This window comes from Lonchura striata, chromosome 29 (assembly GCF_046129695.1).
Source record: "Lonchura striata isolate bLonStr1 chromosome 29, bLonStr1.mat, whole genome shotgun sequence".
In the NCBI taxonomy this organism is placed as follows: Eukaryota; Metazoa; Chordata; class Aves; order Passeriformes; family Estrildidae; genus Lonchura; species Lonchura striata.
The window spans coordinates 2,305,585-2,319,903 of record NC_134631.1 but is presented as its reverse complement, the minus strand read 5'-3'; the positions used below and the strand labels follow the sequence as shown (position 1 = coordinate 2,319,903).

Below are 14,319 nucleotides of genomic sequence, written 5' to 3'. Positions count from 1 at the left end.
ATGCTGAGATAATTTCAAGAGTGGGTCCCCAAGAAGACGAATTGGAATTTGTGGTAGACACAGGGGCAGAAAGAACCTTTATGTTAAATATTCCAAAAGGTTATAGTGTAAGCAAAGATACTCTAGAAGTAACAGGAGCAAAAGGAGAGAGTTTCACAGTACCCGTTATTAAAAATGTGGCAATAGAGGGAGAAACTAGATTTTGGATGAGGGATGTTTTCTTGGTCCCAGGGGCAGGTAGCAATTTACTGGGACAAGATTTACAAGTGAAATTAGGAATAGGGGTTGTTCCAGAAGATGGGAAGATGACAGCTAGACTTTTAAAACTAGGCCAGGAGGATGGAAGAAGAATTAACAAGGAAGTTTGGGCTGGGGAGGGAAATAGGGGAAGATTAAATATTGACCCCATAAAGATTACAATTGAGGAAAAAAAATTGTCCCATACGTGAACGGCAGTATCCTGTATCTTTAGAAGGACGGGAATGTTTAAAGCCAGTAATAGAAGGACTAATAAAGGATGGGACATTAGAACCTTGTATGTCTCCCCATAATACCCCAATACTCCCAGTAAAGAAGCCTGATGGGAGCTATAGACTGGTACAAGCCTTAAGGGAGGTTAACAAAAGAACTCAGACCCGCTATCCAGTGGTACCAAATCCTTACACTCTTTTCAGTAAAGTTCCTCCCCAGCACCAGTGGTTTAGTGTAGTGGACCTTAAAGATGCCTTTTGGGCTTGCCCATTAGCCCAGGAGAGCAAGTTATCTTTGCTTTTGAATGGAAGGACCCACTAACTGGGAGAAAACAGCAATTAAGATGGACAAAACTACCACAGGGGTTTACAGAATCCCCAAACTTATTTGGACAAGCTTTAGAAACAATACTACAAACTTTCCCCACTCCCGCTGGAATGCAAGTTATCTAATGCATAGATGACCTTTTACTTTATGGGGAAGCTGAAGCTGAAGTTAGAGAGGCTACAATAAAGCTTTTGAATTTTCTTGGGGAAAAAGGATTAAAGGTATCAAAAGGGAAGCTGCAATTTGTAGAATCAGAGGTAAAATATCTTGGACACTTGATTAGGAAGGGTAGTTGAAAGCTCAACCCAGAATGAAACACAGGGATTCTATCCCTTCCCCCTCCCCCTTCAAAGGGGGAAATCAGAAAGCTACTCAGATTATTGGGATATTATAAATTGTGGATTGAAGGATATACACAGGCAGTAAAATTTTTGAATTAAAAAAATTACAGAGGGAGATGATATAAAATGGACCAAAAAGGATAATGAAAAACTAAGAAAAATGAAGTTAAAACTAGCCCCAATATCAACTTTAAGCTTACCTGCACTAGCAAAACCCTTTCATCTGTATGTAAATGAAGAAAAGGGGGTAGCTCATAGGGTTTTGTTTCAAGAGTGGGGAGGAGTAAAGAGACCCGTGGCTTATTTATCAAAGATGTGGGATCCAGTAAATCAAGGCTGGCCAGTGTGTGTATTCAAGCTATAGCAGCTTTTGCAATCCTGGTAGAGGAAAGTCATAAACTGACTTTTGGAGGTAAATTAATTGTGTACTAAATTTCTTCCAATTTGCATTGTGATTTTTATCTTGAAAGACATAACTTACTGTACTCTAGGATTGAAAAACTAGTTTACAGCTGTGACATAGCAAAACCTGCTATTAATTTGAGTCAATGCAGGCTGTTCAATCAAGTGTTCTCAGTGTGTAAAGTTAAACTAAAGGTAACACCAGCTGCTTGGTAGGTCAATGAGAAACATTTTTCCTTCCAACCAGTCCTTTTTCAAGTACCCAAATTTATTTTGCTTTCTTAGTTTTTTTGTTTTGTTTGTTTGCTAGTTTTTCTGGAAGTGCTAACTATTTGCAGTGTATCTAGAACAGCAATTAAAAATGTGCATAAAAAACACTTGTAAAAAACATAGGGCTCATTTTTTCCCAGAATGGGAGGTGGCTACATATAGAAAAGGGAACCTACAAAGCTAGATGAAGAAAAATTTCAGTATCTTCTAATGTAAATTGTTAATTTTTTACTTTCAGCGTCACAGTGGGTGTGTGACACACACATATGAAAAAGATGGTGAGGGAGATCTCTGTTTACTACAGTTTCCTATTTCTTTGATGAGTTAGAGAGCTATGAAGCAACTGTGATTCCTTGTGTGGATTACCCAGGCCTGCAGGGAGGGCTTGGCCATGGTTCCCTCTGTGCTGCAGGCAGCCCTGCAGCGTGGCAGCAGTGGCTTGCCTCTGGTGAGTTTGCAGGCAGGGTGCTCCAGCACTGCAGTGCTCAGGGGCAGTTTCCTACTTTGACATCAAAGCTTAAATTCAAGAGTGCCTCTTCCCATCCAGTTATTGTTTGTATGGTAGAAACCTCTTTAGACAGTGTTTCCTGGCAGTCAAAAAAAGAGTATTGCAGAGATAAATTCCTTACTTGCTGTCTCCCCCACTGTATCCACATTTTGTCTATTCCCTCTTCAAATTATAGACTGGTAAAACTCATGCTCTGTGTCCTCAGATAACCTTCCCAAATCAAACCTTGGCTTCTTTGCAAATCATATTGCATGAACAAGGATTGCCTTAAATTTTTTAGTGCAGGCAAGGTCACTTTGGAAGTAAGTTGTGGTTTACCTTGTTCCTACAACCCTTCCAAGCTTGTGAATGGAAAATTGTGACAGCAAAATAAGTCTTTAGTTTTAGCACTGTCAGCTGTGGGTAGCTGGTAGCCCTTGGTGGAGGGTGCCGTGAATTACAGGCCTGCAGAATACATTAAACAAAAGTAATTAAATTTGTAAGGAAGTTGGAAAAGGAGGGAGAGGTGTTTGGCAGACTCACCTCTCCAGGATGTAGGACTAATGTTAGAAAGTGGACTGATATTGGAATGTGGATGTTGAAATATGAAGAGAGAAAAAGAGAGCGAAAGAGAGAGAAAGGAAAAGAGAAAGCGAGAGAGAGGGAGGGAGAGCGAAATACACCCCAAAGTCCCCATACCGTAGATATTTGTAAGTTCTCCCCCATTCCTGCTAGACAGAGTCACAACAAGGGGAGGGGAGTGACAAGGACAGAGTCAAAACCAAAGCTGTGAAAAACAGGGAGAGCTGGACCACCAATAGAGATAAGATCAAAGCAGAGATAGCTGACTCTCACAAAGTGGTTTATTTTTTTAAACAAAATTTCTTTTTTTTCCTTCTGATTTTTGTTGTTAAGGAAAGGAGGTTTTTGTTCTGAAGAATGGGTCTGTAAGACTAAAACAGTTAGATGTTCAGTAAAAAGCAAAAACCCAAGAGATGTGATACATCTTGTGTTAAATTTGGGCGTCTTTTTTTATTTAACTAATTATAGCTCACAGGAAGAAGAATTGGCCTCTGCAGCAATTAGCAGAGCTGGATACAAGAAGAAGAAGCAGCTATAGAAAAAGTTTTTAGTTAAACCCAGAAAGTTTTGAAAAAAACTAATGGTAAAAGTTAATGCAGAATTGTTTTTCTTTTAACACTGTGCGATTGAGAAGTCCTTTCCAGGTACTACTAAAGCAGCAATCCCAACCATGGAAAGAGGGTGAATTCATGACAGCAAAAGAAAAGAATTTGTGAAGAAACGTGAGGAATGGACTATCACACCTAAACAGGGTGATACCAAATTGACTTTCAACAAGGACTGGGTGGTAACGGTTTGGGAAGACCCACATGATCCAAGGCAGGTACAAAGAACAACACCTAACTGAGAAATAAGGCAAAGCTTGCATCACTGGTTCTAAGCCCTGCCTGAATAAGCCCTGAGACGCCTCCGACACCTCCTTGGCAGAGGAACACTGCCACTTCAAACAGGAGGATCGGGAGTGTTTGAGTCAAAGAGTTCTTATAGTCTGGCCTTAGCCTGTGACTTGTACAGGCAAGAAGGGAAATTACCATTAATACTATGCTGTATACTTTATTTGATTCATCCCCACATTGGGCATGGCAGCTGGGTTATAAGTGAATGTTTAAATTATGAGAATAATTGGCATTGTGGTTCACAAAATCTATGTTCTCGTTGCAAGAAGTATTGAGTACTGAATCAATCCCCTATACAGAAAGACCTCAAAAATTGAAGTAATAAATTGGTTTTGTAGATGGGAATTATCAGTGCCTGTGGACTGAGAGATACCTGAGGAATGATGGAAAACCACAGTTAAAAGGTGTCAAAACCAATTTGCCTGGAAATGAATAAAAAAGGAGTGACAAGGGAAACAGAGGGCAAGCCTGGATTGAGCACTGTACTCACCAGCGAGAAGATCACACGTACCTGCTGTGGGCAGCAACCCCACAGGCAAGGGAGGTGGGGGTATAAGCCAAGCCAGACCTCTGTCATTCCTGTTTCTGTCTCTCATTTGTTGTCTTTTCCCTTCTGAGATAGCAGCAAGATCGTGTCACAAATGCTACAGAAAGTGTTACATGGAAAGAAACCAAAGTTCCTTTTTGTTACACACCCCCATGTCAACAGCCACTGTTATAACCCATCCAAATTAAGTACCTGCAGGAAAAAGGGGGAAAATTATCACATTACAAAGAACTTAGGGAAAAGTAGTAATACCTGGGGCATGGAATGTCCAAAAGGAGAGAGATTAATTTGTTTTACATTTGATCTTAGAAATATAGTCCATGATTCGGTAAAGAGACAATTAGTAAAAAAAAAGTAAAACAAGCACAGCAGTCTAGCTCTGTGTTAACCCCAAATTATATCCTGAGTCATATTAAATGACTCCAAGCACTTATAGAGAAGATAACAAACAAAGCTGCTCAGGCATTGGAGTAAATATTGAGTCTGCAAAGCCAAACATCACCTGCAGTGTATTAAAATAGGTTGGCTTTACGCTATTTATTGGCTAAAGAATGGGGTGTACAGATTGTTGAAAATAGATGGCAATGAGGATGTCATCCTGGAAAAAACAAAGGATATCATAAAAAAATTATGACCCAGGTATTGACCTAGTCCAAAAATGGGAAAATAATGTTAAAAACTAGCAGGTGGGGTAAGGTATTGAGAATGGGATGGTGGAAGAAATTAGGATTCTTCCTTTTATGTGTTACAAGTGTTTTGATATTTCTTCTTTGTTTAATCCCATGTTTTATTTGATTACCAACAAAGTCCAACGAATGGAGGAGGATAAGAAATATTGCTCAAGCCAAATGATTTATAATTAATAAGAGGAAGGATTGTGAAAAATGCATATTTAAGATTGGCTTTTCGCAAATGTTACAATGAATATATATATGTATATATATATAATATATATGCAATGTTAGAAAGTTATGCTGTATTAATTCCCTTACGTATTGTGTTAAGTGTAGTTTTAGGTTACAACATAATGTTAAAATAGAGATTATGTATGTGGGGGGAGTTTTCTTTTTAGGAATGAGATGCTCCCTTCGAAGAACACCTAAATCTTCCAAAGGAGAGGAATTTATGGCTTCTTATCAGAAGAAGATAATTTCTTCAGGCCCTGCTCAGACTTGAAGACACCAGGGGATTAAAGGAAACAGCTGACATACAAGAGAGTTTCTTGTTTAGAATAGAATGTGTGCATAACCATGAAGGATGTATGAATATGCAACAAGTGCATTGGTTTAAGGGTGATTGCTTTGTTCACAAGTCATGCTTTTCTTAGGACGTCCGTAATTCTTTGCTTTTTATTGTCTTGTAATTGTCCTAACTCCAAACCGTATTACTCTACTTGTATTATTATTTTTATAACCATATTATTATTATGATATTTATAAAATTTTAAAAACAAAATGATTGGATTTTTTCAAAATTTACAAAACTAGATGAGATTTAAAAGTGACCCTTTAACTCATAAACAATAAATAGATTATTTGAAGGGGGAAAAAAAAGCAGCAGGTTGTGGGGGGGGCACAACTGAGGCTGCTGAAGGCTGCTGTGGAAGAGAAACTGCATTCCAGGCACCCGGGAGGAGCTTCAGAAATGCAAATTAACACTGCCAGGGCAAAGTGGGGACAATGTACCTGGCTCTTCTTGCCTGGGGCAGGAATTGGCTGATTCCCTCTGCCCCTCACCCCAAGCTCTGCCTGCTTGCACAGATGGAATCTGCACAGCTGAAGGCAGAGCCCATGCTGAGGATCTCTGACTCTGCAACAGAAATGGCTGAAGCTGCAAAGGGAAACAGCAAATGGAGAATGTTGTGAAAACTTCACTAAAATAAGGGGGGGATCATCCCTCTGCCCACTCCAACATCTGCTGTCCCTGTCTGTGCTGTACAGGGTGTATCAGAGCAGTGGGGTTTTGCTATAACAAATTCAGGAGTAAGAAAAAAAATGGTCAATTGATGCAGCCCCAGCTTGAGAGAGCGCCCAAACATGGGGAAAAGATGAACGGCCACCAGAACAAATCCTACAACACCATGGACCAGCCCCTGAGAACCAAAATGATTTTGTGAAAAATACATGTTATATGGCTCTGTGCAGATAGTTACTATATGTATTATGTTATATTGATTAGCTGTGCTGTATTAACATTTTAACAGTATGGTAAATGTAGCTTTGTAGATAAAATGAAGATTTAGTAGTTAAAAGAGAAAATATGCATGCGAGGGTTTACGAAATGAGAACACCTAAATTCGCTCTAGGAACACTTAAATTCTCCAGACAAGAGGAATTTATGGTCTTCTTACTAGAAGAATCTAATTTCTTCAGGCCATGCTCAGACTGGAGGATGCCGTGGGGATTAAAAAAAACAGTTGACATACAACAGACAGAGTTTCTTGTTGAAATAGAATGTATACATAACCATGAAGGATATATGAATATGCAACAGTGTATTTTTTTAGGGGTGATTCCTTTATTCACAAGATATGCTTGTTGTGGCTTAAGTGCCCAAGAGACCATCCAGACATCTGTAAGTCTTTGTTTTTATTGTCTTGAAATTGTCCTAACTCTAAATTTTTATTAGTTTAATTGTATTCCTACTTTTATCACCATTTTACTAGTATTAAACTTCTAACATTTTAAAAACCAAGTCATTGGCGTTTCTCACAAATTCCTATCAGGAGACAGAGAACCCATTTAGCATTTCAATGCCATAATTAGCTTACAAGCTGTCCTCGGAATAAGAAACAACCAGACAGCTCCAGCTCCTGACCTTCCTGCCGACCAAGCCACTAAAATGAGGAACACAACATTTCACCAGGGGATGGGATCAGATTATCTGTTGGCAGAAAAAAACAGAAGTTTGTGGAAAACTAACTTACTCAAACTGATGTAGGCAAAGAGATGACAAGAGAAAACTGCTAAAAAAGATAACAAAGGAAATAGGAGAGCAGTTTATGTATTGCTCCAAACATGGAAAGGATGGAAATGAAAGACGGTTCCCTGGCTCCCCAGCAGACCAGGGGTTAAACGAATGCTGCTTCTCCTCTTCTGTGCTGCAGCAACTCTCATCTTTTTACCATGCTCCACACCTTGGCAGTGCAGCTCATCCAGCAGCTGAGCCAGGGCATGCAGGTGGCAGCCAGGCCTCCTGATCCACAAACGGCTACAAAAGGACAGCGAATGAGGACACCGAGAATAATCCCAAAACCAAAGAGGACCCGGGAAGAACAAAACAGAGTCAAGGAGTGAATCTGCCTGGAGATAGGGCCAGGCACTTGTAGAGAAGGGGAGAAACCATCAGGTCCAATAAATGTTAGAAATTGACCCAGACAGCTGCTCATAGTCCCGCTACATTCCCGAACTTCGAGGAGAAGAACAAAGACTTAACAGAGCCATGAATATCGGCTGTTCTACAATAGGAGGGTGCACATTAACGAGGACAGGCTCCAGGCGCATCGGGAAGTCGGAACCTTCCAAGGAACTCAGCCGGTGGGCAAAGGCAGAGGGAGATGCGGCCGGGAAAATGAGGATAAAAAGGAGGCTGCGGACTACAAGCACGGCAGAGAGCGCACGGCAAATGCCCCACGGCCTCTGCCCCTGCTCGGCAATAAAGTCACTTTGACAGGACTCCTCGCTCTCCTCCGGGCACACGAACCTCCGGCGACGGGAATTTCCCCGCCCGCTCCCGGCCGCGGGGCAGCCCCTCTGTCCTACCCACAGCAGCCGGGCCGAGCCAGCGCTGCTCCGGCAGCGGCTCCTGCCCGGCCCCGGCGGGAAGGAGACCGCGGGCAGCCGCTCCCGCAGCGCCCTCAGCCCGGGGCCGGCACGGGCCGGACACGGCACCGGCGAGCCGCCGGAGCCCCCTGCCGCCCCCTCCGCCCGCAGCCAGCCCCGAGCCCCCGCAGAGCCCAGCGCGGCTCCCACCTGCGCCGGGGCCGCCTCCGAGCTCCGCCGCCGCCGCCTCACCGCGCTCCGGCCGCTGCCGCCGCTGCCGGGCCCGCACAGCCGCTCGGCCAATGGCGGCGCTGCGCGGCCACGGCCGCCCTCAGCCCGCCGCCGGGGCCGCGCCGCGCCCCGCTCCCACCAATCAGCGCGCCGCAACCGCGACTGACGGCACCGGCGGCCAATGGCAGCGAGCTCGGGGCGGGCTCTGCGCACGGCCCCGCCTCGCCCCGCGCTCTCGGCGCCCCCGGGCTGCGTGAGGGGAAAGCCGGAGATGAGGAACAGCCCCGGCACGGGCCCGGGCCCGAGCCGGGATTGAGCTGCCCACACAAACAAACTTCTCCGCGCCTCCCGCCACGGCTTTCCCGGCCCTGCGCCTCCCGTGCCTCCGCCTCTGCGGGAAGCCCAGGAGCCTCACTTCTCCTGCCCCTCGTTAGCGCATCAGTGCTTCGCTTTGATTTCCCCCAAAAAGGGAAACCCGCCCGAAGCCCTGTGGGTGGGTGGGGCAGGGGAGAGATTTCTGGCGGAAAACTCCAAAGACTCGGAGCAGGAGAAGGAGAAGTCAGTGCAGAGCCTTAAATGCAGCTTTCCCCACGCCTCCCTGCTCCCAGCTGCACCTCCTCCCCTGGCAGACCAGGGGTTAAACGTTCGGTGTCTCCTGGATTGTCCCCGGAAAGGGCCCATCTCTGCACAGAGACACCTTTTTTCATTTGTAAATTAGGTCTTTCTTTCTCTGCCAACTGTGGTTTCTCCAGCCCCGGCTGCAGCCACTGCTCATTTAAAACTTGAAGATTCTTTTTCTAGAGGCACAACTGACTTGATGTATATTTTTCATAAGCACAAATTATTCCATAACATATATTACAATGGGGCTGCAGAGATCCCCCTGCAGGTCCCTGGGGATGCAGAGATTCCCTGCAGCCCCTGGAGGAGCCGGGCTGGAGCTCGGCGATGCCTGAGAGGAGCTGTGAGCCCGCGGGCAGAGGGGCCCCGCTGGAGCAGCCTGTCCTGGCAGGACTGAGCCCGTGGCACAGTGACCCACGCTGCAGCACTCGGAGGGGGCTGTGCCCAGGGGATGGACTCCGCTCCGAGAAGTTCCTGGAGAAGTCTCGGCCGGGAGAGAGCGCAGGGTGCAGCAGGGAACGACTCCTGTCCCTGAGCAGAGGGAGAAGCCCCGGGGGATGAGCGGAGCATGGCCCCATTCCCTGTCTCCTGCCCTGCCGGGGGAGGAGGTGCAGCTGGGAGCAGGGAGGCGTGGGGAAAGCGGCATTTAAGGCTCTGCACTGACTTCTCCTTCTCCTGCTCCGAGTCTTTGGAGTTTTCCGCCACAAATCTCTCCCCTGCCCCACCCACCCACACACAGGGCTTGGGGCAGGTTTCCCTTTTCGGGGGAAATCAAAGCGAAGCACTGATGCGCTAACGAGGGGCAGGAGAAGTGAGGCTCCTGGGCTTCCCGCAGAGGCGGAGGCACGGGAGGCGCAGGGCCGGGAAAGCCGTGGCGGGAGGCGCGGAGAAGTTTGTTTGTGTGGGCAGCTCAATCCCGGCTCGGCCCGGGCCCGTGCCGGGGCTGTTCCTCATCTCCGGCTTTCCCCTCACGCAGCCCGGGGGCGCCGAGAGCACGGGGCGAGGCGGGGCCGTGCGCAGAGCCCGCCCCGAGCTCGCTGCCATTGGCCGCCGGTGCCGTCAGTCGCGGTCGCGGCGCGCTGATTGGTGGGAGCGGGGCGCGGCGCGGCCCCGGCGGCGGGCTGAGGGCGGCCGTGGCCGCGCAGCGCCGCCATTGGCCGAGCGGCTGTGCGGGCCCGGCAGCGGCGGCAGCGGCCGGAGCGCGGTGAGGCGGCGGCGGCGGAGCTCGGAGGCGGCCCCGGCGCAGGTGGGAGCCGCGCTGGGCTCTGCGGGGGCTCGGGGCCGGCTGCGGGCGGAGGGGGCGGCAGGGGGCTCCGGCGGCTCGCCGGTGCCGTGTCCGGCCCGTGCCGGCCCCGGGCTGAGGGCGCTGCGGGAGCGGCTGCCCGCGGTCTCCTTCCCGCCGGGGCCGGGCAGGAGCCGCTGCCGGAGCAGCGCTGGCTCGGCCCGGCTGCTGTGGGTAGGACAGAGGGGCTGCCCCGCGGCCGGGAGCGGGCGGGGAAATTCCCGTCGCCGGAGGTTCGTGTGCCCGGAGGAGAGCGAGGAGTCCTGTCAAAGTGACTTTATTGCCGAGCAGGGGCAGAGGCCGTGGGGCATTTGCCGTGCGCTCTCTGCCGTGCTTGTAGCCCGCAGCCTCCTTTTTATCCTCATTTTCCCGGCCGCATCTCCCTCTGCCTTTGCCCACCGGCTGAGTTCCTTGGAAGGTTCCGACTTCCCGATGCGCCTGGAGCCTGTCCTCGTTAATGTGCACCCTCCTTTTGTAGAACAGCCGATATTCATGGCTCTGTTAAGTCTTTGTGCTTCTCCTCGAAGTTCGGGAATGTAGCGGGACTTTGAGCAGCTGTCTGGGTCAACTTGTAACATTTATTGGACCTGATGGTTTCTCCTCTTATCTACAAGTGCCTGGCCCTATCTCCAGGCAGATTCACTCCTTGACTCTGTTTTGTTCTTCCCGGGTCCTCTTTGGTTTTGGGATTATTCTCGGTGCCCTCATTCGCTGTCCTTTTGTAGCCGTTTGTGGATCAGGAGGCCTGGCTGCCACCTGCATGCCCTGGCTCAGCTGCTGGATGAGCTGCACTGCCAAGGTGTGGAGCATGGTAAAAAGATGAGAGTTGCTGCAGCACAGAAGAGGAGAAGCAGCATTCCTTTAATCCCTGGTGTGCCAGGGAGCCACGAAACCGTGTCCCATTCCCATCCTTTCCATGTTTGGACCAATACATAAACCGCTATCCCTATTTCTTTAATTAGCTTTTTTTACCACTTTTCCTTTGTGATCTCTTTACCAGCAGCAGTTTGAGCCATTTAATTTTCCCCAAAATCCTGTTTTTTCTGCTCACAAATAATCTGATCCCATCCCCTGGTGAAATGTTGTGTTCCTCATTTCAGTGCCTTGGTCGGCAGGAAAGTCAGGAGCTGGAGCTGTCTGGTTGGTTTTTATTTGGAGGACAGCTTATAATTTAATAATGCCATTGAAATGATAAATGGGTTCTCTGTCTCCTGATATGAATTGGTTTGGGTTCCCAGGGGCTGGTCCATGGTGTTGTAGGATTTGTTCTGGTGGCCATTCAATACTTTACCCTATTTTAGGGTGTTCCCGCAAGCTCGGGTTGCATCAATTGAGCATTTTTTTCTTATTCCATCATCAAATACTTGAATTCCAACTGATTTCCCTGAACTTGTTATAGCAAAATCCCCAGTGCTCTGATACACCCTGTACAGCACAGACAGTGACAGCAGATGTTGGAGTGGGCAGAGGGATGATCCCCCCCTTATTTTAGTGCAGTTTTCCCAACATTCCCCATTTGCTGTTTCCCTTTGCAGCTTCAGCCATTTCTGTTGCAGAGTCAGAGATCCTCAGCACGGGCTCTGCCTTCAGCTGTGCAGATTCCATCTGTGCAAGCAGGCAGAGCTTGGGGTGAGGGGCAGAGGGAATCAGCCACTTCCTGCCTCAGGCAAGAAGAGCCAGGTACATTGTCCCACTTTGCCCTGGCAGTGTTAATTTGCATTTCTAAAGCTCCTCCTGGCTGCCTGGAAAGGAGATTCTCTTCCAGAGGAGCTTCAGCAGCCTCACTTATGCCCCCCCCACAACCTGCTGCTTTTTTTTTTTTCCTTCAAATAGTCCATTTAGTGTTTGTGACTTAAAGGGTCACCTTTAAATCTCTTCTAGTTTTGCAAAGTGCAGCCTAAAGGTGAATGTTGACAAACCCAGACCAAAATTTTGATATCTCTTACAGAAACATACACAAAAAATTCCAAGGCAATTCAGTTTTTTCTACTTCTCCTCAGAGTAAAAATTCATTCTCACATCTCTGACCCAAACATAACTGGCAATAGAAGTGGGATTATTTCCGAAAATACTCTAATGCTCTAAACTTTGCACTGGAACTGCAGGAAAAAGAAAAACTCCACCAATATGTTTAGTGTTAGAGTCAAGGCATTCCTTGATTCTGGCCAGGATGTGCAACAGAAATCACTCCATCCCCACACAGCCCGGGTGTGCCGAGAAAATTGTTCCATGACACGTGGGTTTTACTCGAATTTTCCCAAACTTGATACAGTCTGACCCAGTCTAAACATAGTGGTTTAATGTTTTGTAGTTTCAAGCTGTGCAGTTTTTAGTATTTGGTTTCCTGTTGGACCCGGATTTCTTTGCTTGTGCTGTTAATGAGGTGGGAAGTGCTGGATTTCCTTCTCAGCCTTTTGCAGACCAGGTGTCTGCAGCCCTGCCGGGGGCAGTGTCTGGGGTAGGTGTTGGTTGCTGTTTGCTGCTGGGGTTGATGTTTTGCTGCTGGTTGTTATCTTTGTGGGTATCTTTTGGGCCATTCCCAGTGTGTTGAGGTGTTAAACTCATCTCCACTGAGTGGTGTAACATCCCTTAACAAAACCTTTAACATTTCTTTCCCCAAGGCCACGGCAAAGCAAGCCTGAGTAGAGAAATCAAAGGTTAACAATGTTCAAGTCTATGAGCTGGTCTATTTTCCATGGATGCAGTGGCAGGCAGGGCAGTGTGTGAGTGTGAGTGAGAGCCAGAGTGGAATTGTCCCGGTGTCTCCCCAGCAGCTGTGGCAGTGCAGGCCCAGCGAGCACTGAAGCTGCAGCAGTGGCAGCAAGGGCTGGCCCCGGTGGCTGGAGCTGCCCAAGGAGGGTGGCCAGGCCGAGGATTTCAGCAGAGGATGTGTGGGCAGGCCCAGGGCCTTGCCCCGCTGTGGAGCCCTGGCTGCTGCTGCGCTGCCTTCAGTGCAGGCTCAGGGGGGCCTCCCATCCTCCTGCTGCAGGCGGGAAGTGCAAATCTCCGGGGCTGCAGAGACCTGGAGCCCAGGCTGAGGGGTCCCCCCGTGTTCAGCTGTGCTGGCGGCTGTTTCTGGCCTTGGGGCCCCTTGGCATGGGCCACGCCACTTGGCCACCAGTGGTGCTGCTTTGCACTCCTTAGGCAGAGCCCATGTCCTGCTTGGATGTTGGCAGCAGCAAAGTGCCAAGGCAGGCTCTGTGCCAGCCCAGCTTCCTGGGGGAGAGATTGCACCAGAGACAGGATTCTGGCCACAGACTGCTTTAAACGTGCATCCCTTATCTCCACCCTGCACTAGGTGGAGAATTCCCAGGGTAAGGAATTCCTGATATCAATTGCAAGGGGAAATAATTGAATATGTGCCCTGTGTCTGGCTCTTCTTCTTGCCCAAGCCAATGGCAAAAGCCGTACCCATGGCATCTTGGTCTCTATCCCCAGCTTCCAAAGGTGTTTCTTTCTTTCCCCTTTCATTCTTTGTACCCAGCCTGAGCTCTGGGGTTGCCAAGAGGTTACGGAGGTCCCATTGTATTCCTAAAGCTTCCATAAGCCCCTGGAGGATCTTTCCTGTAAAATGAGTTGTGCTTCCTGAGTCTGTTGCTTCCACAATCCCTTTTATTGGAATTATGTCTTTTAGAAATGCCTTAGTAAGTGATCCAGTGGTTGCTGAGCAATCAGAATTGCTTTTGCCCCCCTGTTAGGTGAGATGGGGTCACCAGAAGATATTGAAGCCTTCCTGCTCAGGGCATTTCAGTGCCAGGCTCTTACAAGCACACACAGCTGTGCTGGTTGAGCTGACCATGGGGGTAACCTGCACTTTGTCTGATTCCCTTTCCTCAATAACAGCATGTCTTGGAACTCTTTTCCCTTCTGCTGCCCTTGAAGAGCCATCCACAAAGACATTTTCTGCCTCAGGCCAGGCAATGTCTCCTGAATCTCCCCCAGGCTGGGTCTGGAGCTGTGTCACTTGAATGCAGTGCTGGGTTTCTTCCCAACCCCTCTGTGGGCTGTTCAAACAGGAGGCTGGGTTAAACCCTTCCCCTGTCCTCAGTTCTGAATCCTCCTGTGCCACTGCACAAGTTTCACACTGTAATAACCGAGCAC

At 48.2% G+C, this 14,319-nt stretch overlaps 1 protein-coding gene across 1 annotated transcript in view; it reads right to left on the bottom strand.

Annotated features, from left to right (window-relative positions):
* LOC144247628 (uncharacterized) overlaps nt 1-14,319 on the bottom strand; it is a 643,963-nt gene that overhangs the window by 18,960 nt on the left and 610,684 nt on the right. The window lies entirely within an intron of this gene.